Source organism: Sus scrofa, chromosome 16 (genome assembly GCF_000003025.6).
Source record: "Sus scrofa isolate TJ Tabasco breed Duroc chromosome 16, Sscrofa11.1, whole genome shotgun sequence".
Classification (NCBI taxonomy): Eukaryota; Metazoa; Chordata; class Mammalia; order Artiodactyla; family Suidae; genus Sus; species Sus scrofa.
In genome coordinates, this window is record NC_010458.4 from 8,657,327 (window position 1) to 8,683,535 (window position 26,209).

General features: G+C 34.5%; 1 protein-coding gene and 1 pseudogene across 6 annotated transcripts in view; one reads left to right on the forward strand and one right to left on the reverse strand.

Moving 5' to 3' along the window:
* The window catches only part of CDH18 (cadherin 18), a 1,026,794-nt gene that overhangs the window by 567,074 nt on the left and 433,511 nt on the right, over window positions 1–26,209 (reverse strand). The window lies entirely within an intron of this gene.
* LOC110257310 lies at window positions 22,503–25,202 on the forward strand (annotated as a pseudogene).

A 26,209-nucleotide genomic window follows, 5' to 3' on the forward strand; every position in this document is an offset into this window, starting at 1 on the left:
TTAGCTTTTGCCCTTGGGCATGCATAGTGATTTTCTAGTTTTCCCTGTATATGCAGTGGTTTTTGAAGGTTTGGCTCTTTATCATTCATAGTGTTTAATGTTTTCATGTTTTGCTTGCAAAAGAGAAAAGGAAGGGAGAAGAAAAAGATCTTGGTCCTTTAAATCTCCTGAAGTATCTTCAGCCAAAGGAACAGGAGCTTGCAACCATGGGGAAAGTATAATAACAATGGCTGCTTGCCTCTTTGTCTGCACCCTCTGAGATACTAGGCAACAATAAGTTATCAGAGCACACACCCCAAATGTTTGGAAGACAGCCTTTTTTACCCACTCTGGCTCCACAAGCAACATAAAATCTGCTCCAGGAATATATGCACAGTTGTCTGCCATGGACTAGGGTGCGGTGGGAGAGTGCATTGGTGCTAGTGTGTTAAGAGCAGAAATTGGCCCAAATTTATTGAACTACACAGAACAAGCCTGCCTTTGGAAGTTGCACATCTTTAGTAGACACTAGAATTCCAAAATAGTTACATCATACAGACTCTGCCCATGCAACTGTTGTCTAAGTGGGTAGATAGATTCTTAGTGCTTCCTAACTTTACTGTCTTCTTCTAAAGCAGTTCTTTTTATCTTAAGGGGATGCTGCTTCGGGGGCATTATTTTCTGCAACAAATTTTCTATAAAGATTTAGTTCTATAATATAGGTTATATACAACAAAGTACAGGATTTTTCAAGAGAAAGGCATTTGAAAACTATACGGAGAAAGGCAAAAACCAAGACATGAACATGAACAATACTATACACAGTTTTTTGAAGACCATGTATATGGTAAAAATATTAAAATATGCCTAGCAATAGGAAATACAACTCTGTTGTGTTTCTATTCACTAATAAACTATCAGAAAGAGTAATGAAGAAAGCCATCCAATGTTATCCCATTTATAGTTTCATCAAAAGTAGTAAATTCCTATGAATAAGTTTAACCAAAGAAGTAAAAGACCTGTACACCAAAAATTATAAGCCATCGATAAAGAAATTGAAGACAAAAACAAATGGAAAGCTATTCTATGATCACAGATTATAAAATTATTGTTAAAATGTCCATACTATCCTAAGCAATCTACAGAGTCAATTCCATCACCATCAAAATTCCAGTGTCATTTTTCACAGAAATGGAAAATAAAATCCTGAAAATTGTAAATATCTCTTCTTTCTGAGAAGTGATAACTGGTTTTTAGTTATGGTCTTTTTGTAACTCTGCATATGTTTATAATGTTACAATTAGAAATTGAGCATGATAAAGAATACTAAAATATCTCATACATTATCAAAGATAGGATACTGTTGGGGAAATCACTTTGGTTTGCTGATCAAGTTGTTGATTACAAAATTATCTCCAGCAAATTTTTGATTGAGTACATCATTAAAACAATTAAAATATGTAAGTCACAAATGGATTATTTTTGTCATTCTAATAACTCATTAGAAATAGTAGTTCATTTATTTGATTGATAGCTTGGTGCTAAAACATGATAATAAAACCAAGTTCACTTAAATAATTTCATTGTCCTGATTAACTTAGAGTCAAAGTGTCTTACCAATACTCCTTTACTCTGAAGTGCCTCTGAACCATGATATTCAATTGAGGCTTATGAGTACTAAATAGGAGACATAAGGGAATTTTGCTTTCTTGCTCCACTTCTGTTGCTCAGTTTTCATTTGTTTGTTTTATTTTTTTTTTGGCTGCACCCTAAGCATATGGAAATTCCTGGACCAGAGATTAAACCCACTTCTCCACCATGACCCTAGCCACTGCAGATACAACATCGGATCCTTAACCCTTTGCACCAAAGTGGGAACTCCCACTCAGTTTTAAAATTTTACTGTTGCAAGGGGTTATAAAGCAATCATTTTTAAACAGGTTGTCATTCAAAAACAGTTAATGAAAAAGTAATTTCCATTACTCAATCATGCAAAGCTCACCCCCACCTCAAGACCTCTGCACACTATGCCTTCTAAGACTATGCCTTTTTCTGAGACTCTTAAATTAGATCATTCCTTCTAGTACCTGCAGTTTAAGTGTCATCTCCTGCTCATACTATGCAAAGTTATCTTCTACTACTCACACCCTATTAACTTGTTTCATTATCTTCCCAGCATCTGTTATATAAATATACATGTAGCTTCAGATATTTTCTTGTCCCTGTTTCCTCCCTCATTAGAGAATAAAAATCAATAAGAGAAGAAAGTTTTATCTTGTTTCCCAATGTATTTACTGGTCTAGAATACATGTGACATATAGCAGTTGCTCAAAAAGGAAAAAAAAATCTGTTCAGTGATGTAAATTCTGACCTTAAGCAAGATTCTGTGTTTAGAATGGAAGGTACATAGCAAAAAAATAGAAGAAGGTATTCTTGGTTAAGTTAGATAAAGATTGCTTTGTGTCTTCCTGATAATGCACGTGTATTCCATACCATTCACCAAAATAACAAATACCAGAGCTAGAACAGCTTTAGAGAATAACTGAGTGCCATTTTCATCTGGGTTTGATGTCAAGGATATATACAGGATATTTACAAAGCATATATTTACAGCTATTGGTCTGTAATCCTGGGAGTAATTAAGATGAGGGATAAAAGCATAGAGGTCCTCAAGCCCAGAAGGTAGTACAAATTGTGGGAGTGAATGAGGTCATTCAAGGAGAATACAGCCAAGAAGAGAAGGTGGTTAAGGACAGAGCTTTGAAGCGTATGGGAAAAGTGAGGTCAACAAGTAAACTGAGGAGCAGATAGGTAAGACGGCATTCAGAGTGAAGGACTATTTTAAGTATGTGGCATTGGTCAGTTTATAGGAAAACCAACAAGAGGCTGTTGGCTTGGGGAATTAGATGGTCACTGGTGATCATAAAAATTGATTTTGAATTTTGACCAGAGTGCTGTCAGTGAATATAAAACTGAAACAATGAGTGATAAGGATATGGTCAAAGAATTGATAGGATGCTATGTCTGATTAATTTGATGTAAAGGGAAAGGGAGAGGCAAGTGATAGCACCAAAGTTTTGGTGATGGGTTATGGAGGCCTTCTTCCATGAACAATGCAATACATTCAAAAGTAGAAATAGTTTGCAGAGAATAAATGTAAAAATTGAACAATAAAAAAATAATTTAATCTTTTGGTATTTACTTCCAGGTAAACCTCTAAAGTTTCATAAGTTAGCATCTTAAAAGAGATAGAGCAAGAACATATAAAAATATAACAACTATAACTCAACAAAAATAATTCTTTAATCAATTCTTGGTCTAATAGCTAATTCTAATCTCTAATAAAAAAAAAAAAAAAAAAACACCACTGACCAGCTCATGGAATGCTATTAAAGGGATCTGCTTCCCCATTTTCCTAAAATCTTAGATGAACAATTTTAATGGACTCATTCATCCTGGTCTGTCTAGAGAAGAAAGGTGTAATAATTTCTTGAGCCTATGGAAACACATCCAAAATGAAATTGAGATTTGAAATTAAAGTGCAGATCACTCATCGTAGTCATGTGAATGTGTCCTTTAAGAACAAATGAGGAGCTACAGACAAATCCGAATTTCAGCTCTAGAAAATATGCTTAAATTTCATGCAATGGTATTATTTTTTCTCTGTTGCTATTACAATAATATCAAAAATCCTGTTAAGATTTAGCTAGACATAACTTTCAAGAGACTTGATCCTTCCTTAGTAGAGTGATTGAAAACACTTGTAATTCCTTGAGTTCATAAGAAAAATATATTAAAAAAGGACATAAGCTAAACAAAAGGTACTGAAACTAAATCTATTACTCAGTTCTGATAATTTTGACATAACCCCCCAAAGTGATTGCTCCTGCTTCTTTACCCCCCCTTTTCTGTTGTTAATTTTTTTAGGGCTGTACCCACAGCACGTGGAAGTTCCCAGGCTAGGGGCTGATTCAGAGCTACAGCCACAGGCCTACACCATAGCCACCACAATGTGGGATCCAAGCTGCATCTGTGATCTACACCACAGCTCATAGCAACACTGGATCCTTAATTTACTGAGCAAGGCCAGGGATCAAACCCATGTCCTCATGGATACTAGTTAGGTTCATTAGTGCTGAGCAACAACAGGAACTCCACCCCTACATTTTTAAAATCAGTTTAAGTTTAGGGCATGTTGATGCAACACTAAGAAATGTAAGCAAGCCACCTGGATTATTTATTTAGAATCCAGAATTATTTAAATCTGAAGCAGTAACTATATAATTGAATTGCTATTTTTCCATTGTTAGCATGTGAAATACAATAAAATAAGGTGCACGACGCTTTCCTAACAATATTAAATTAGAAAACAGGAATTCCCATTGTGGCTGAGTGGGTTAAGAATCCAACTAGCATCCATGAGGTGGTGGGTTTGATCCTTGACCTTACTCAGTGAGTTAAGGATCTGGTATTGCCATAAGCTCTGGTGCAGGTCACAGACATGGCTCAGATCTGTGTTGCTGTGGTTGTGGCATAGGCCAGCAGCTGCAGCTCCAATTTGACCCCCTGTCTGTTAACTTCCATATGCTGTGGGTACAGCTCTAAAAGGAAAAAAAAAAAAAAAATTCAGAAACAGAGTCTGATGTCTAATAACTATGCAAAGTTCAAGAGAATAAAATCTGCTGCCTGATTCCTATAATCTCAGCTAATTATTTGGAAAATCTGAATGTTGAACCTGAGTTAGGAAATTGCCGACCCATGTGCCATACTTGTCTTCAAAATCTTCTTTTCTCATCCACAATAACATTTTTTTGGTCACCCTCAGCATGTGAAAGTTCCTGGGCCAGAGATGGAACTCACACTATAGCAGTGACCTGAGATACAGCAATGACAACACCAGATTCTCTCTTTTTTTTTTTTTTTTTTTTTTGGGGTCTTTTTGCCTTTTCTAGGACCGCTTCTGCGGCATGTGGAGATTCCCAGGCTAGGGGTCCAATTGGAGCAGTAGCCACCAGCCTACGCCAGAGCCACAGCAACGGGGATCCAAGCCATGTCTGCAACCCACACCACAGCTCATGGCAATGCCAGATCCCTAATGAGCAAGGCCAGGGATCGAACCCGCAACCTCGTGGTTCCTAGTCGGATTCGTTAACCACTGCCACGACAGGAACTCCACAACACTAGATTCTTAATCCACTGCACCACCATGGGAACTCCTACAGTAACATTTTAAAGTATCATTTGCTGTCTTTGCAATATACTTCTAAGTATCTGAGATCTAAATTTCACCATCTCAGAATTTAGATATATTTCTCCCTATTAAAAGCCAAAGGAGAGTCATTTACCAACCTGGAGGCCTACTCCTTAGCTAAGAGTGTAGAAAATAAATTGCTGGCTAATAAACCTTATTAGTTGAATTGGTATTTTTTAAACAAAACTAATACAACATACTTAGTTTGGGAAATAAGTCCAAAAATTCTCACACTTCTCATGACTGCCATTCTATCACTCTTTTTCCTCAAGTACAATATCCCATCTTAGATCTTAATATGAATCTAGGGAACAGTGAAGCAACAATAAGGTCCTAGAGGAAAACTACAAGATAATTGAAAACCAAGTTGAAACATGGATATCAGGGAACCATCTGGAAAGAAAAAGAAGCCTTTGCCACATTAAATGAATTTCTATTCCTATGTTTCTTTTGCCCAATTAAAAGAGGATTATTCTACTCCACAGTGTATTTGGGATTAAAATTGCTTGATACATTTAGTTACATTGAGGGTGCAGTGGGAAGTAACTGCATGAAACTTTTAATAGCCTGGAAGATTAAATAGTCACATCTTTGAAGTACTCCTCCAGATTCTACTTTAACTGCAGTGACCACAAAAATGGACATCACAGGAACATAGAAGTCTCAGAAATGTTCAGAAAGAAGAGATACAGCATAAACATAGAGCAGCAATGTTTCGTTACAAATCAATGATTTTTAACCACAGAGAAATAACCCCCACAAATTCTCCATGGCAGGTAGAATGCCCAGGGTATATTAAGAGTTCACAATTGTTTTGAAGAGATCTGTGACTCCAGAGAATAAAAAAATGTTTTTTAAAATTCAAACAGTGTCATTTCTTGTAGTAAATGGGAAATTTGACGTTTATCCATGATTATTGAAAATCAGTTTAGTATTTGAGTGGACTACATATTTCCATGGAATACTTTCAGAAAGGATTTAACATGTTTTTATACATGTATAGACTTTTGGCCGAAAGAGCATTTGACCATCTAGCTGCTTGTTTTACAGATCTTGGATCAGGAAACTGTTTACTTTTTTGTTAATATGAGGATGACAGGCATTGAGTCATTAGCTCTTCAGCATATTTTTAAAATGTTTTTCTCATTATTAGAGCTATTAGGAAAAATGTACAGCAGAAAAACTTTAGAATCATCAGTTATCCATTTCAAGAATGTTCTCAACAGTTAAAATACTAGCTTAACTCACTAATAGCTTATGTCAAAAATCATTTAAGTAAGAATTTTTAGGTGCAAACCGATCCAAATGCCAATGTTTACCTATTCCTAACTTTTATAGGTATTCTGCTGTGGCTTCTGACACTACTGAATATATATACTTCCATTTTGATTCATTTACATTTCCAGAGCACAATTTCCCTATGTCCACCTCTTAAAATGTCAGTTAAATCTTTTCTTAAATCAAATTTGCATTCACAGTCATCTGAATTTTGAAGGAAGCAGTCTCAGGTTTAGAAAACTTTTTTTTTTGTCTTTTTAGGGCCGCCCCAGCAGCATATGGAAGTTCCCAGGCTAGGGATCAAATCTGAGCTACAGATGCTGGCCTACGCCACAGACACAGCAATGCCAGATCAGAGCCACCCCACAGCTCATGGCAATGCCAGATCCTTAACCCACTGAGGCCACGGATTGAAAATGTGTCCTCATGGATACTAGTCAGATTTGTTTCCACTGAGCCAAAATGGCAACTCCATAAGTAACATTTTTAAATGTTGCTAACTGCAAAACATTATATGACATTGCCTAGTATTTCTCCTTTACTTCAATTTCTTTTTTTCCTCTCTTTTCATTGCCCTTTTTTTCCTCCTCCAGTGAGGGTAGGGATGAAATACCCTACCTTACTGTGCATACCAAGAAGTTCCCAAATAAATTTTACTTTACTTGCATTTCCCTTTGAGGACAATTCAAAATATTTCCAATACAAAGTCACTGTGTTTTGAACCAAAAATTTTATTTTTTGGTATAAAGGGAATTTGCTTACAGTGGTGCCAAGCCAGTGGAATGCTGCTTAGTAATGGGATGTTTATGTAATTTTCCTTTATAGAATATAAGATTGAGAAATGTCCGAAATAGGGGAGAGAAACCAGTATACACCAATATAAACTAGCTTATGTTAGAAACAGTAATACTCATATCAAAATATCCATACTTCTGATATACAGCATTTGTTGTAAACAAAAAAATAAGGGGGGTAGAAAATGAAAGACCACAAGAAAAAGGAGAGAAAAGAGGAAAAAATAAAAAAAGTTTTAATGAACTTGCTTATCTCATTACTTTGAGGTACTTCTGTATGTCCACTGAAATAGTATTTATTCTGAGATTCAGTGGATGCCTGGGTAATCCTGCCATTTATATTGAAAAAGTAGCAAGTAGCATCTCATGTAAAACATTTTTCCACTGTAGTTGGGACCTCTGTTTTCCAGAATGAATTGGCTCAGAAATCAGAAATGGCCTTTTACAAATTCTGACTCAAATATTAGAGACTTTTTTGTTTTGGTAAATTATATTAAGATATTCAGATCATATTAACTGGCTGGAACCTTATCAGGACCTCTTTGCAAGTAACAATTATAACAATAATAGTAATTATTTACTTATCTACAGATATACAGCTGGGAATATGGATCATACACACACACACATTTGAATGCAACATCCGTACTGCAATATCTAAGTTCTTATATGTGCACAATTGTCATATGTCTATCTCTTGCATTTATTTTAGAGTGCTTTTACTTTTTTTTTTAATAGCTCAGGATGGCACTTATACACAATATAGTTTTTAAGCTGATCATTGACCCACTATTGACTACTGCTTGAAATTAATGTCTTGTGCATAAATTTGCAAATAATTGCTTTGGGCTTCTGGGACAAAATAGTTAAATGTCTAAATACTCTTTCCAATGAGTAAGTCAAGTAAGGAAGTAACATTCCAAATTAACAGATACAAAACAACACATTTGCATTTAAAATAAACTTTAAATGATGGGAGAGATCTGCAGAGTAAGAATCAATGAAGAGTCATGCTTTCATTTCTCTTCGGATAATCCATGATGGTTATATCTGCACTTTCAAAATTATGTAGAAACAGGAATGACCCTATAATTAGAATAGGTAATGCACAGTGCCACATGAGAATGTTTAAATAGGTTTTCATGCAATGTCTTTACATCTGTGATAATTTCACTATGTACAACTTCTACAGTATGATATTTTGAAGGCTATAGTTACCTCAACATTAGAATAGCAGAGCCAAACTTGCTATACATTAAATTCCTTAGAAAATGAACTATTTCAATGCATATTAACTGCAGTAATAATTTACTTTTAGGGGGAAAAATACCTATGTTACTGTCTGTAATTATTTTCTTTCTTAGCGCAGTGACCGTGATTTTGATTTTTCATTTGTTTATATACAAGATCCTGAACCTATGCAGATTTATATCTACTGGGATGGGGAATCGAATGGGGAGAAATAAACTCAAGAAGTAAATCACTCATGGGGGCCTGCAGAGAGTGCATAACCACTGATTTTTCACTTTTCTCTTAATTGTGACTAAGACTTGATGGGCCAAGCCAAGAAAGCTCACCTATAACAAATTTTCCATTAACTCCTAGGGCCTCACTGACTGAAAGTGACTATGAGCCTTAGGGAGTGGTAGGACTGTAACAACAGAGTCTAGCCATGAGCTAGTACTTAAGTATTGCAGGTCAGAACAGAAAATTGAAAATTAAAAAATAAAAAGGTTAGAATGCAGCTTTCAATATTTTCATTTTCACATGATGAGAAGGCTAAGTGGTTTGTACAAATCCAAGGTGGGTCAGTCAAAATATAACTCTGTTCTATTTCTGCACCCAAATTCTGTGATCTTTCTAATACACCTTTTCCCTATGTTGATGACAATAGAGGTGAGTTCATGATGGAAAAATCTACTTATTTTATATTAAAAATTTAACCTATCATATAAGGTACCATTTTCAGAGACACAAATATTTTTAAAAATATGAGACATCCCATCTTTGTGGATTTAAAGTAATCTGTGTTCTAAGGAGGATTAAAACATGAATACACTTTATGATTGTATTACATCACTATGTAAGAATATTATATAATATATAGTATATTGCATTTTTGTTATTACCACATATTTTACATGATAGGACACAAAACACATATCATTTTATGTAGTATTACAAAATACATTGCACATGTGTGTCAGAAGTCATACCAGGGTTTGAAATTTGTTAATTTTCCAGATAATTGACCTTGCATTTATTGAGATGTTCCAATTAAAGGATACAAAAGGAAAACTACACTGGATTGTCTTTGTTTTCAACTTCAATGAATTCACATAGTTATAAAGTGTAAAACAATGCAAAATTCGTAATGCAATAACTTGGTTATTTTAATCACCTTTTCTAAATTAAAATACATTAGTAGGCGTTAAAATAAATTAGTGTCTTTAAATAGATTCTAAAATAAATGAATGGGACCAAGTTGATACAGCAATGCAATAACTACTGTGATTAAAGCTAAATTAACATGAACATTGTGCATAGTTTTGGGCATCATCTATTACGTGCATGTGTATTTGACTTCCTAACATTTTTTTTAAATCTTACAAGTTTGTGTATTCGTCCTCTATATACTTTCTGAAAGAGATACACATTTTAAGAGAATACTTAAAAAATATCTACATAATCAATAGTGTAGTGAAGGTATTTAGGCCTTATCAACTTTCCATATATTTTGTCATAATTGACAAGTTTTTATTTTATGGATAATATATGGAGATTAAAAATAACAAAGTATGGATTAAAAGACTTTCAACATTATTCCCTTCATCAATTAAAAACATGGGTTACCCTTTGTAATGGTTAGCAAAGAATGCCAAATATATTGTACGCCAATTGGTCTGAATTATACTATGTCTTTACCACTAAAAATAATGAAAGGACGTTTCTGTGTCCTTGACACTGAGGTTGACATTCACTCTCTCTCGCATTAAATTTTTATTTCATTAAATATTAGAAGACATTATACAAGAGATTATGAGAGATAACCGCTATGGTTCAGACTGCATGCCTGAAACTTGGAATAGATAAACGCAGGCTCAAAAAGCTTTGTTTAGAACAAAGGTAGAAACACCTCCTTTACAAAGCACTGTCTTGAGTTTAAGGTTTGTTTTATGCTTATATAAACCTTGATGTGTTGCACTTGTCAGAAAAACTTCATAACCTAACAATAACCTTTTGCTATCCTTTATGTAGTGTTGTCCAGACAAATTGTCAAGCTTTTCAGCTGAACGAGATTGATGACACAGCAAACTGCCAATGTAGAGCTTAGTAGAATATACTCCTTCTATGAGTTTTGGGCCACTCCAAATCACTTCCCTGGGCCGGGATGGCAGTAGTCCCTCAAGGATTCTGATTTACAGGCTGTGAAATGCCAAAGATTTGACTCCAAACAGGAAAGAGTGAGTCTTAAAAAAATCAACCTCTTCCTCCAAATATAGTTTATGTGACTATTTGTTGGGAAGGGAGAAGAGTTTTTAAAAAATTCATAGGAAAAACTAGGAACCTGTAGGCCTTTTCAGTATATTAAAAGTAAAACTGTGTTTTTATGAAAAGCTCTTAAGTAGAAATACATTATGAATTGTGGCATTTATTCAATAATGTTAAAATTTATCTTCATAAATTGTTATTTTTTAATAGGCTTCATTTATTTTATCCAAAAAATCTCCCCAAGCCAAAACACCTCTTACAAAGTTCTCTTGCTAGTGTATAACATTAAGGATTTTTAATTATTTTCAGATGGGATGTCCACTACTTTAATAGTCTAAACTTCTATGCCCATTTTATTCTATCATTAAAAGTTGTCCTGTGCTTGTAGAATATATAGTATTTTATGTATTTGCATATAGTTTGTTTGTTTTTTTAACTCGGTACATAAAACAATGTCTTCCATTTATTTGTATTTTATCAAACTTCTGAGGGACTGGAAAGATTGACCTCATCACTTACCCCTTCTACTCACTCAGCTTCTCTAGCCCCCCAAGAAGGTGAGGGAACAGGTAATGAAGAAAGTGAAGAATTAGAGCTGCCAGACTGACTGCAATACTTAGAATTTAGTGTGTTATAATGATGCCTAGTATGTAGTCAGGATGTCCACATATGAAGCACTCATGATGGGAAAGGAGCTTATCAGTCAGAGAGGAAACAAACTGACCAGGAAATGTTTGGGAAGAAATCAATTGACTAGACCATGTTTAAGTCATATGTTTTGTAATGTTCTTGTCCAACATATGTGTGTGCATGTCTGTGTAAAATGGTAAAAATGAACACACAAAAAATGGTAAAAATACACATATGCACAGTCTAAACAATCATACACAGCTTTAAAACCCTTCCCTACAAGACAGCCTTTATTCCTTTCCTTTATATAGATAATTACTAATATTTGGCCTTGAGGCCACTTATTATGTTCTCTTTATTACTTTGAACTTTCTTGAAACAGCAAAGTTAAAAGTGCATTTAAAATATTTTTACAGAGTAATCAAAGCACCCTTTGATTAACTGTGAAGTAACATAATTTAGCAGTAATGAGAGAATTTTATTAAGATAACTCATAAGAGCAGAGTGCTAGCATAACTCTGGAGGTTACACAAATAGAGTTGATGGAGTTACATGACCAGGATACCAACATATATTTGTATGCTGTGAAGGGGCTGTTCAAAGGCAATACAAATACAGGGATCCCCCCATCAGCTCACCTATTTCAGGTTATCAATAGTGTTAACATATGTTGAAAGTGATAAGGAATAAAACTTCTTAAAGTGATTACATATGCATTTTCAACTAAAATGCTCAGTATTGCCATTTTTGATTAAAATACTCAGTATATGATATATAAATATTTTTGTCAGGGCTAAAAAATTGTGATGGCAGGTTTTGTAAAAGGGAAAGAAAATGAGAAGTAATGGAGAAAGAGGAAAAAGTAAAAAAAGAGAATCAGAAGATAAAGAAAAGTTACTGTGTCTATAAAAATAAAGGATGTAGAGGGTTTTTTTAATATAATGATTTTAATTTTTTTTCCATTATAGCTGGTTTACAGTGTTCTGTCAATTTTCCACTGAATAGCATGGTGACCCAGTTACACATACATGTGTACATTCTTTTTTCTCACATTATTATGCTCCATCCTAAGTGACCATAGGTCCCAGTGGATCTCATTGCTAATCCATTCCAAAGGCAAGCATCCCATCCATCCCATTCCCTCCCGCTTGGCAACCACAAGTCTGTCCTCCATGTCCATGATTTCCTTTTCTGTGGAATGGTTCATTTGTGCCCTATATTATATTCCAGATATAAGTGATATCATATGGTATTTGTCTTTTTCTTTCTGACTTACTTCACTCAAGATGAGAGTCTCTAGTTCCATCCATGTTGCTGCAGATGGCATTATGTCTTTCTTTTTCATGGCTGAGTAGTATTCCATTGTGTATATATATATCACATCGTTCTAATCCAATCATCTTTCGATGGGCATTTGGGTTGTTTCCATGTCTTGGCTATTGTGAAGAGTGCTTCAATGAACATGCGTGTGCATGTGTTTTTTTTTTTTTTTTTTTAAAGGAAAGTTTTGTCTGGATATATGCCCAAGAATGGGATTGCTGGATCATATGGTAGTTCTATGTATAGTTTTCTAAGGAACCTCCATACTATTCTCCATCGTGGTTGTATCAGTTATATTCCCACCAACAGTGCAGGAGGGTTCCCTTTTCTCCATACACATTCCAGCATTTGTTCTTTGTGGACTCATTAATGATGGCCATTCTGACTGGTGTAAAGTGGTATCTTGTGGTAGTTTTGATTTGCATTTCTCTAATAATCAATGATGTTGAACATTTTTTCATGTGTTTGTTGGCCATCTATATATCTTCCTTGGAGAATGTCTATTCAGTTCTTTTGCCACTAAGGACCCAGAATTGCCAAAGCAACTCTGAGGAACAAAAACCAAGTGGGAGACACAACTCTCCCAGACTTCAGGCAATATGACAAAGCAACAGTCATCAAGACAGTGTGGTACTGGTACCAAAACAGATATACAGACCAATGGAACAGAATAGAGAACCCAGAAATAAACCCAGACACCTACACTCAATTAATCTTGGACAAAGGAGGGAAGAACATAAATGGGAAAAAAGACAGTCTTTTCAGCAAGTATTGCTGGTAAACCTGGGCAGCTGCATGCAAATCAGTGAAACTAGAACACACCCTCACACTAAGCATAAAAACAAACCCAAAATGGCTTAAAGACTTAAATATAAGACAAGACACCATCAAACTCCTGGAAGAGAACATAAGCAAAACATTCACTGACATCAACCTTACAAATATTTTTTCTCAGGTCAGTCTCCCAAAGCAACAGAAATAAAAGCAAAAATATGGAGAGAGGATTAAGATGGTGGAATAGAAGGACTGGAGCTCAACTTCTCTCCTAAAAAACAACAAAATTCACAACTGAAGGCTGAGCAATCTCCACCCAAATGGACTGGAAACCTTAAAAAAGACCCTACTCCAGAAGACAAAGAGGAGGCCACATCAAGAGGTAGGAGGGGCGATTTCACGATATAAACAACCCCATACCTCCTGGGTGGGAAGCCCCAGACTGGAAACTGGTTCACAGAGACTCACCTACAGGAATAAGAGTTCTGAGCCCCACATCAAACCCTCGTGTGTGGGGATCTGGCACTGGGAGAAAGAGCCCCTAGAGCATCTGGCATTTAAGGCCAGTGGGGCTTATGTGCAAGTGCTCCACAGGACTGGGGGAAACGGAAGCCCCATTCTTAAAAGGTGCACACGGACTTTCACGTCCACTGGGTCCCAGGGCAAAGGAAAGTCTCCATAGGAATCTGGGTCAAACCTGACTGCAGTTCTTGGAGGACTTCCTGGGAAAACAGGGCTGAATGTGGCTTGTTGTGAGGGAAGGACATTGAAGGTAAAGCTCTCAGGAATATTCAGCAGCTGCCTTTCTCTGGAGGTGGCCATTTTGGGAAAATCTGGCCCCATATGTCAGTCAGCTGCTGAGAAGCCCAAGGGCAAAAAACAATCCAGGTAGCATCACAGCCCCGCCCTTCAGTAAACAGGCTACCTAAAGACCCCTCAGGCACACAGCTGCCTCTAATCCCATCCAGAGACTAAGCCCCACCCACCAGAGGGATTAGAATCAGCTCTACCTACCAGTGGGCAGGCACCAGCCCTACTCATCAGGAAGCCTACAGGACACTCCCATACCAAATTCAGCCACAAGGGGGCAGACACCAGAAGTAAGAGAGGCTACAACTCTATTATCTTTAGAAGGGTCACCACAGCAAAATGAAAAGACAGAACTATAACTCAGATGAGGGAGAAAGGAAAAACCCCAGAAAATCAGCTAAGATTCTCAGCCTCCAGGAAAAAGACTTTAGACTGTTGATGCTGAAGATGATGCAACACATTGGAAATAAACTGGAGGCAAAGATGGATAACACAGGAAACACTGACCAAAGAGATACAAAATATAAAACTTAAACAAGAAGAACTGAAATAAAAAATTCCCTAGAAGCAGCTAACAGCAGAATACAGGAAGCAGAAGAATGAATAAGCAAGGTGGAGGACAGATTAGTGGAAATTACGGATGTGGAACAGAAAAAAAAAGATTGAAAACAAATGGAGAGAGTGTCAGGGAACTCCGGGACAACGTGAAACACACCAACATCTGTATTATAGGGGTGCCAGAAGAAGAGAGAGAGAAGGGGACAGAAAAAATATTCCGAGAGATAACAGCCAACAACGTCCCTCACATGGGAAAGGAACCACTCATTCAAATCCCAGAAGCACAACGAGTACCACATAAAATAAACCCAAGGAGAAATACACCAAGACACTTATTAATCAAACTGACCAAAATTAAAGACAAAGAGAAAATATTGAAAGTAGCTAGGGAAAAGAAACAAGTAACATACAAAGGAACCCCAATAAGGTTATCAGCAGATTTTTCAGCAGAAACTCTGCAGGCCAGAAGGGAGTGGCATGATATACTTAACATGATGGAAGGAAAAAACCTCCAACCAAGATTACTCTACCCAGCAAGGCTCTCATTCAGACTTGAAGGAGAAATCAAAACCTTCTCAGATAAGCAAAAGCTGAGAGAATTCAGCAACACTAAACCAGCCTTACAACAAATACTAAAGGAACTTCTCTAGGCAGAAAAGAAAAGACAGCAACAGGAAACAAAAATGCCACAAATGACAAGGCTCACCAGTAAAAGTATATATACAGTAAAGATACTAAATCATCCACGTACAATTATACCACCAAAATCAGAAGTCATGAGAAGAGATGGGTACAAATGTAAGACACTGGAGATAAACTTGCAATTAAGAGAACAACAACTTAAAACAATCTCGTATACATATAGACTCATATCAAAACTTCAGAATAGCTGCAAACCAAAAATCTACAATTGATACACAAACAAGGAATCTCTGGAGAAGAAATATATCATAGTAAATAAGTGAATAATCTACCATGAAGGGGGTCATTTGACATCATTCTTAGAATGCTGAAGTATTCTTAGATCTGATTCTAATTTCCTCTCTATCAAAGAATTTATGATAATTATAATTAAATAATGCAAATGTACAATTAAATAATACAGTTCTACAATTATAGTATTAATAACCATTTCTCTATGGTATGTTGTAAGGTCTATAATGTCGTTTATCACATCACCTATAATGGTGTAATGCCTATATTGAAGAATCAATAAGATGTAACTAATTGTGAGGACATATTTATATAGTTGCACCGTTTTTTAACCAGTTTATGCATTTGATATTTTACTTATTTTCAGAGGGTGTATTATTTTTGTTATTCTTACAAGTTATTCTTTTTATTATGTTATATAAAATATTTAATGGTATATAAGGCTTTCTTTATAAATTTTAGTTGCATAATATACACAATTTTAATATAGTGCTAATATTTAAAGAGCAATTGAAATGTAATAGATAATACTAAATAGTAAAGATGAAAGCCATATAAAATGGGTTAAAGTATAGAATAAATTTCCTGTTTGTCTCAGCATATTTTCCATTTCACTTCTCCAGAGGGAGTCATTTAATCTGTTTCTTAAGATCCATAATATAATAATCTGTGTGAATGTAATTGTGTTTAAATATATGTATTTTATTCTGTAAAAAAATAAAAATTAAAGATGTGGTACAAGTACACAATGGAATACTACTAAGCCATAATAAAGAAGAAAATAATGCCATTTGCAGCAACATGGATGGAACTAGTGATTCTCATACTAAGTCAGTCAGAATGAGACAGATATCATATGATATCACTTATATGTGGAATCTAAAATATGGCACAGATGAACCTATCTACAGAACAGAAACAGACTCACAGACTTGGAGAGTAGACTTGTGGCTGCCAAGGGGGAGGTGGAGGTGGAAAGTGGGATGGGTTGCGAGTTTGGGTTAATAGAGACAAGCTGTTAGTTACATTTAGAATGCATAAGCAATGAGGTCCTGCTCTATAGCACAGGGAGCTGTGTCCAATCACTTGCAATGGAACATGGTGGAAGACAATTTGAGAAAGAGTGTGTTTCAATATATGACTGGGTCACTTTGCTGTAAAGCAGAAACTGACAGAACAATGTAAATCAACTAAAATAAAAAAATTTAAAAAATAAAGAAATAAAAGCAAAAATAAACCAATGGGAATTAATCAAACTGATAAGCTTTTGCACAGCAAAGGAAACCAAAAAGAAAACGAAAAGATGACTTACAGAATGGGAGAAAATAGTTTCAAATGATGCAACAAGGGCTTAATCTCTAAAATATACAATTTATACAACTCAACAGCAAAAAAGCCAACAACCCAATTGAAAAATGGGCACAAGTATGTGGAGGTTTTTAAAAAGAAAATGAGAATAGAGGAAGAGGAAAAGGAAGAGAGGAATCACATAAAGAAAAGTTACTGTGTCTATAAAAGTAAATGATATGCAGAATAACATTATTCATAATTAATACTTAGGGTGGAATAACCTTCCCTGAATCAGTTCAAGTAAATCCGATTCCCTCTCCTTTGCTAAATTCAGCTATGATCATTTATTTCATATTGCATTGTTTCCAGTATTTTTAAAGTATGTTCATATGTCATTCCCGTATGCTAGAACATTAATCTCTCAAGAAGAATTTCCTATTTAAATTGTGGGCACCAAGCGCTGTGTTTACCAAAATAGGGGGCAGGTAAATATTTACTCATTAAATGATTCATTAATAAGCTAAATAATTAATAGATTACATATACGCTTTCTGTTTAATTTCTTAGCAAAGACTGTCCTTACACTTGATAATATTTAGTAGTTTTACTGTGATTTGTAATTTGAAGGTAAGGTTAGTGGTTTTTAAGCCACTTAATACTGTTAAGGGTTTATTTTTTATATGATTTTTGTCTACAAAGATAGAGTTTATATCTTCTAATTCAGACTTTCCTCCTTCTAGTTATGGCTCCATGACTTAAGAAGCATTTGTGGAAATTTATTATTGGATTCAATCCAATGGAGGTCCATCTATGCACAACATGTTTTGCCAAGACCAAGGAACAAGAGTAACTCCACATTATACTCCATGCACACACACATACTCTACAATGATTGTGGCAAAGAACATTTTGCTAGTCATGAATTCAACAGAAAAACAAAATAAATTGATATAAATCTTTCATATAAAGATATAATTTTCTGTTTTTAAATCACTTAATACTCATTTTATATGAAACATTATTTGGAATCAGTATTAAAAATATTTTCAGAGGGGATTACTCAAGGATATGTTGCATTTTAAGAAGAGAAAGACATGCAGGAGATTCACACATGATATTTTTCCTCAGTGTTAAGGCCAGTTGTCCCCATGTGGTTACCTATTTCTGTAAATTGCATAGGCTTATGCTTTGAGATAATATGCTGTGGAATTATTTCAGCAGTTCAATGTTTTGATCCTTTAATTTGTATATTTTACCCTGGTATGACTTGGATTTTGTCTCTTAAAAAAAGATATATTTGGGGAGTTCCTGCTGTGGCTCAGTGGGTTACAAACACAACTAGTATGCTTTAGGGCACAAGTTTAATCCCTGGCCTCACTCAGCAGATTAAGGATCCGGTGTTACTGTGAGCTGTGGTGCAGGCCACAGATGCCACTCAGATCTGGCATTGCTATGGCACAGGCCGGCAGCTGCAGCTCTGATTTGGAAGATGGAATTCGATTCAACACCTAGCCTGGGAACTTCCACTTGCTGCAGGTGAGGCCCTAAAAAAAAAAAAAAAAAAAAAAAAAATGGAGCAAGGGAAGGATAAAATAGGCAAAACACAGTGAAAGTATTCTGTATGACACAATAATGGTGGATACACATCATAATAAATTTGTTCAAAACCATAGAATGCACACCACCAAGAGTGAACCCTAATGTAAACTATGAATCGAGAGTAATAATAATGTCAGTATAGCTCTATCAATTTTTTTTAAATGTATCGCTTCACAGGGGAATGCTGAACAAGCGAGGCAAGTGTGAGGACAGAATAGACTGGAAATCTCTGTACTTTGCTCAATTTTGCCATGAATCTCAACTGTCTCTAAAAAACAAACAAAACTATTGATAAAGATATACTGAAGGCTAAACCCCCAATACCTCAGAATGTTATCTCGAAATTGGGTTTTTTTTAACACAGGTAATCAAGTTAAAATGAGATTCAATGTAACTGAGAAGTTTAGATTTATAACCATTCAGTGCTCCTCTTACCTTTTGAATAAAAAAGGCTTGACAAAAAATCCAGTTAGTGTTGCTAGTTTTTCTGGTAGCCTTATTAAGATGAGACTATAGGAGCGAGATTACTATATAGTTTTGAACAGTATAAAGGTGTCTTAAATAATTCCTAAACTATTATGGTCATTTTTAAAATAAGCATATTATGCTTATTTTTAAAATCTTTAAATTTTGCACCTCTTATGTAATGAAAAATATTATTGAATAATTACTTAATTCTGAACATGTAAGGTAAAACAAATCCAACTTTTTTTTTTTTCATTCTAGAGTAAAATATAACAAGGTACCATGGTAAAATATCTGAGTTGTTTCTGTAGACTTTCCTGCATCTTTTTAATGTTTTTTAAACTATATGTTTATCACATGGTATAATGGTAAACGGCAAAATTCTTTAGTGTAATTGGACATTTTGGAAGATTATCTCATACATTTTTTCCCAGCTTGGTTCTTATGCTTGTAGTTGAAATATACCTATATAAATGGTTCTTCTAGTCTTACAAGATCAGCAAATCAAATGCCCCAAAATGAATGCACTTAATTTGCAATTGTTTAATTTTATTTTGAACATTTCATACTAACATTTGAAATGAGTGCTATTTACATTAAACATGTTAAAAATGAAAATACAGAGTTTCTCATTTTAACCAGATTCTTATTTTTAAAGTAACCAACATTTGGGCACAAGCTATACAAAGTATTTCTTTGCCTAGAATGCTATACGAAAATTTTATTCTTATTATATAGCCTCCCTAGAGAAGAGTAGTGGTCAAATATCTTAGTTAGATCCTAAATACTTTGGCTAATATAATTTTGCTGCCCGTGAAATAAATACTTTTTATTTTAAGAAATTAGTTAAGTTTTGCCATATTACTTCTTAATAATTTCATCATGACATTGCAGTAGTTAATAGATGTTAAGAGATAAACTTTTCCAATGCTATTATTTCCAGAAAGTGTGCCTGATAGCATCAAAGCTTTTTGAAACAGTTATTAATTAATAATGCTCTGAAAAATAGAAAAGTACTTGACTTTCAATAGATTAAATACAGTGCATTGGTACTTTATAGTGAGCATGATGGTTTGTAAAATTTTCTAAATGAAAACAAGAAGTATAATTAAAAAAAAACAGAATTTTTTAAAAAAGCATGAATGTGGACAATTTAGACTTCTGGAGAAAACAATATTTATCAAATGACTTATCTTTGGATAATTGTTACAAGGAATTTTAGTGAATTATTGAAAACAGTAAAAGTGTTATACCTTGAGAAAATATTAGTGCATTGAAATAACTGTATTTCCAAATGTTTAAGGGAAGCAATTCCAAAAAGATGGATGTAGATCATAGTAGTTCATAAATGAATGCACTTCCCTTTCAAACTCATGGGAGTCTGTGCCATGGAGCCAATTCTAAAGTAGAAAATTGAAAGGTATTCATGACCTTCAACAATTCAGAAATCACAGTGTTAATACAAAAGTGAAAGCCAAATTTTTAAAAATTGTAATATGCAAAAAGCACTTAAAGTAAAAATGTAAATGTGATTGTGTAAAATTATTACATCTTAGAATAGTCTATGTGAGTTCTCTCCTAATTCTGGGTCTCCATGTTTAGTTTATAATTGCTAATTCACTTGAACTCTCAGATACCAATGATTTCTTTCCGCCTTTGTTACAATTTATTAGTATTTGTTAGATTTATACTTTAAAGATTATTTTATAAATAAATAGATGATCCCCTACTTTGTATTTTTGTAAGACTTTAATACTGGTTTTGTTTAGAATGAAGGTTAGACTTTAAAATTTTTTGATAAAATAACATACAAATACCATAGTACCTTAGTAGCACTAAGCAAGCAATCCCACATTGTGCATAGCCAGAGGTGAAATTACAATGATTAGGGGAAAACATTTAGTCAAATCAAGAGGCTTTGTTTTCCTGTCTCACCCTGTAACTTTGGAACCTTAGGTTAAGGAGGGTATTGATTATTTTTCTGCTAACCTACTTGACTGAAATACTACAAAGAGATTTAATTAATAATATGATTACATTTTTCTTCCAGTGCAAGGTACTGCATCTGTGTAAAATACCACAGAATGATTTCAACCAAGGGACAGAAGTAAGTATCTGGCAACATTCAGGTAGATGTAAAAACATATGGCCCACTTGCCCTTGGATTGTAGACTGTCCCTCTACATGACTCCTTTGATGCAAAAGAAGCTTTCCATCATAGTGGAAAAGATAATCCTCCCCATGAAACGGACATAAAAGTCTGTTTCCCATATTATTTTACAAACTTTGGAATTTGCATTTTGCTGAACCAGGAAACTAGACCAGAAGAATTATCCTTGAAGAATAAATGGAAAAGAAAGTCTTACATTTTAGCTGAAAATGTGAAAGGACAAAAATGGCTCCAAAAGAAAAATATTTTGAATCTTGAAATGGTCTGTTAATATATCTCTAAACATATTTTAAAATGTTTGGGCACTTAATAATCAATTGTAACAACATTACTGAAGGTAACTTGTTCTAATTGGTTTTAACAATTTAAATTATCATGAAAATATTTATGTTTACCTTTCAAGGTCTATCTTACTTATGATCTCCTCCTTCCTGTTAATTGCCTAAATTTTTACATTCATTTTGCTTACCATACTTTGGCAAATAAAGTATAATTGCTGCATAGTAGTAGCATTTAAAAAAATATATATATATACAAATACAAATCCATAGGAAATTAAATGACTGTTTATGTCACTGAAATGAAAAGAATGACAGTAATGTGTTCTTGGAAGTTAAAATATAGAATAAACCTAGTTGTGATATGATTCATTGTAGGAGAATCTTTAATTTTACTAATACATAAAAAAAATCATGTTAATTTCTTGACTACAGATTCAAATCAGGACTTTTTACTGTGATAAAATACATAACATAAAGATGAATAAAGTGGTAAATTCTAAGTGTAAAATTCAATAACATAACTATATTTGACATTGTTATGCACCCATTACTACTATCTTCAGAACTTTTTATTCTCCCCAAACCAAAACTCTGTATCTGTTAAACGGTAACTTCCCATGTACTCTTCTTTTTTTCTAAGAGTTACCTGGCTAATCAGGACTTAAGAGACGGATATGTGAACCAGCATGGAGTGAGGTACATTTTTACCCCAGAGCACTTGTTAATTCTCAGTGTGAATGAGGAGACAAGGAAGACTTGGGTAGGGATGGAGCTAAGAGAAGCCAGTGAAATTTGAAAATTTTTCAGTTTGAGGAGACTCCCCAAAACAAAAATATTTCCTACGGTAAAGAAACGATTCAGAGCAGCAACATCTCTGGGATTAAAGAGACCAGTGATTTGAAGAGAAAGGAGGCAAATTCCCTATAGGCATTTACCAGTCTTCAGCTGTGCAGGGTAAGAAACCACTGAAATCAGACAGTTGTTAGCGGCATACTCCCAGTGCCAAGACGAACTCAGAACTGTTCGAGGAGGAGGAGACTTAGTAAAAAGGTACCCTGAAGTGTAATTTGAGTATTATAAAAACTACAACCCAGCCTGGAATCAGCTCAGTACCTGACTGGATTAGAATGATAGGTCTCCATTTTACCTATTAAATATTAGGGCAGTAAATCTTCAGGAGCAAAAAGGAGTAGTATTCATGACCTCTCCAATTTTTCAAAATTGCCAGAACCAAGAGAATGAAGAGGCAATAGGAACACATCCACATGTAACTCTGACATCGAGGTTACCAGCAATAGCCTTTAAATCAGCTTTGACTAATGGGGTTAAAATTGTTGAAAGGATATGTATTTGAAAAGAGAATGGAACATGATGGAGAATAATGTGAGAAAAATAATGTGTATATATATGTATAACTGGGTCACTTTGCTGTATAGCAGAAATTGACAAAACACTGTAAGTCAACTTGAATACAAAATTTAAAGAGAGCTATGGCCTTTATGAAAGAACTACATGAAAATTATAGAACTAAAAAATAGAAATTAAGAACTAAATTGATAATTTAATGACAATGAAAATGATAGAATAGTGAAATGGAAGATCAATAGAAAATGTACAGGCTGAAAAACAAAAGCAAAAAGAGTAAAAATGTTTACAAGAGTGATTTGAGAAGGAGATCTAATTTACATTATAATTCAAGAAGCAAGGACAGAGAATGGGAAAAAAAGGCAATAACTGGAGAGAAGGCCCAAAGTCCCCAAAACTACTAAAAGTTATCAAGTCATCAGTTTACTCCCTTGCTACAGATGCTTGCTAAAGTATCGCTAAGCAATACTCAGAAAAAAACATATCTAGGACATCATACATATTTCTTCAAAGGAACAATGGGCTATTAAAGAAAATACTGGAACAACAGACCAAAAATATATTTAAATTTCTAAAAGAAAATACCTGCAAACCTATGCTTTTATTCCCAACAAAAATGTTTTTAATTGTGAAATAAAGATTTTCCAAAACAGTTGTCAAACATTAAACTATAAGAGACCCTTTTTTTGGCCCAAGAAAAAGTACACTAGAAGTAAAAGAGATACATGGAAATGAAGAAAAAAGAAAAACAAATAGATGTGAAAATATAAATTTTAACTGTATAAAATTAATGAGTTTAAAATAGAAATAAAAAGCATAAAGATTTAAGCAGAAACACATCATTTGAGGATGTCAGCAGTTTTTCAAAAATGACTTGTTTGGGTTAATGTGAATTATCAGTTATGCATTTTCATATCTCTAGGTTAATTACTAGAAAAAAAGTTACATTTTACTAAAAAGGATCTATAACTAAAATGCTAAGAGAAGGGGTACTATAATTCAGAAGATCAAAGTGAGAGAAAAATCACCAAATAACAGCGATTTACTTTACAGGTGAATGGCACATATTTTTTAAATACAAAATTTATCAGTACAGATTAAAATAAAAATTAAGTATTACGTTGCTCACAAATTGCTTTAAATGTAGTAACATAAAAGCTCTTGTGTGTCATAAATGGCAATTTTTATTATCATGTACAACAAACATTCCCAACTCAATGTAATATTCCAATAGTATGTTTGGTCTCATGAACATTTTAAAAAACTTATATACATATCTGCATTTATTGAGGGGTTCCTCAGTGCTAATTTTTCAAGATTTATAAAACTATTGCTTGCACAGAAGATATTTCTATTTTTTCTTGCAACATTTTTGTTTTTTGAACATTTTTGTTTTAACTTTTGAATGTAAATCTTAAATCTCTTCTAGATCAGTAATCGATTTCTATGTTCCATTTCACATTACATAGTTTGTTTAAAAAATGGCTTTCAGGAGAAGGGGGAAAGGGCGAAGGGTTTGAAACATGGCAGCTGATGTGGACCAGCAACAAACTACCAACACTGTAGAAGAGCCCCTGGATCTCATCAGGCTCAGCCTGGATGAGGAATCCATGTGAAAATGAGAAATGACAGAGCGTTTCAAGGCAGGTTACATGCTTATGATCAGCACTTAAATATGATATTGGGAGATGTGAAAGAAAACTGTGACAACAGTTTGATGAAGAAACACATGAGGAGATATATAAATCAGCAAAAAAATATTCTGATGCTCTTTACCTGGGAAGATGGTGTTGTGCTAGTTGCCCCACCATTGAGATTTGCCTGAAACAAAGAATTTATCCTGTGTGGAAATGGGAGATGTTGTGTGATTGCCTCTTTAAATGTAGAAGACAATCAAAAGAGAAACCTGGGTACATTTGATATTAAGAAATAATGAATTCTTCCACTCTTAAGTTAATTTGCAGATAACTCAGAAATTAAGCTAAATGGAATTTTTATTTTTCTCCAACTCTTCCAGTAAATGTGATCACCAAGATGCAGAACTCTTTTCGGGAGTTGATTTGCTCCATTTTTTTCAGATAATTTCTGGGTTATTTTCTTTTTTGATTTTAAAAAAATGGCTTTCAGTGTATATACAGTTATGTATATTATAATCCACTTTGGGATGTTCAATTTTTTTTTTTTTTTTTTTTTTTTTTTAGGTGCACACTCACTGCATATGGAGGTTCCTAGGCTAGGGGTCCAATCAGAGCTGTAGCTGTGGACCTACACCAGAACCACAGCAATTCAGGATCTGAGCTTCGCCTGTGACCTACACCACAGCTGATGGGAACACCAGATCCTTAACCCATTAAGTGAGGCTAGGGATTGAACCCACATCCTCATGGATCCTAGTCAGGTTCATTAAATGCTGAGCCAGCTGCAACAGGAACTCCTGGGATGTTCAATTTTGTTTCCCTGCTTTACTTGTATATTTTTGTCTACATAACACTGATTAAGATGGATTTGTCAGAGTTCCCATCGTGGTGCAGTGGTTAACGAATCTGACTAGGAACCATGAGGATACAGGTTCGATCCCTGGCCTTGCTCAGTGGGTTAAAGGATCCGGCGTTGCCCTGAGCTGTGGTGTAGGTTGCAGATGCGGCTTGAATCCTGCATTGCTGTGGCTTTGGCGTAGGCCGGTGGCTACAGCTCCGATTTGACCCCTAGCCTGGGAACCTCCACATGCCATGGGAGTGGCCCTAGCTAAAGCAAAACAAAAAAAACAAAAAAAGATGGATTTGTAGTATGTGTCAATGACAAATACTCCTGATAGTTACACTAAGTTTTCATGGTTTTCAATTATTTATTCTTTAATACATATTTAAGATTATACCTAAAGGCAAAAGTTACTGTTGCAATTTTATCTAAAACATATTTGTTTATTAGTTGTAGGGAAACAAGAATTTCATCATAATAAGCGTTATATACTCTGATATTAGTTACTTTTCACATATTCTGACCTAGTTTTTATCTTTCCATTACATTATACAAATTTCTTTATGTAGGTTCTGTGCCAACTTGTTAACTGTAATTCTACTTTATTCTGCATTAAAGAGAATGGACTATTTCCCATAAAATAAAGTTAGAAGAGATAAAGTTTTATTTTTTAATAAAGTTTACTCATTAAGTTTATCTATACTTCCAAAAGTGTTTTACTGGAGATGCATGATAAATCATA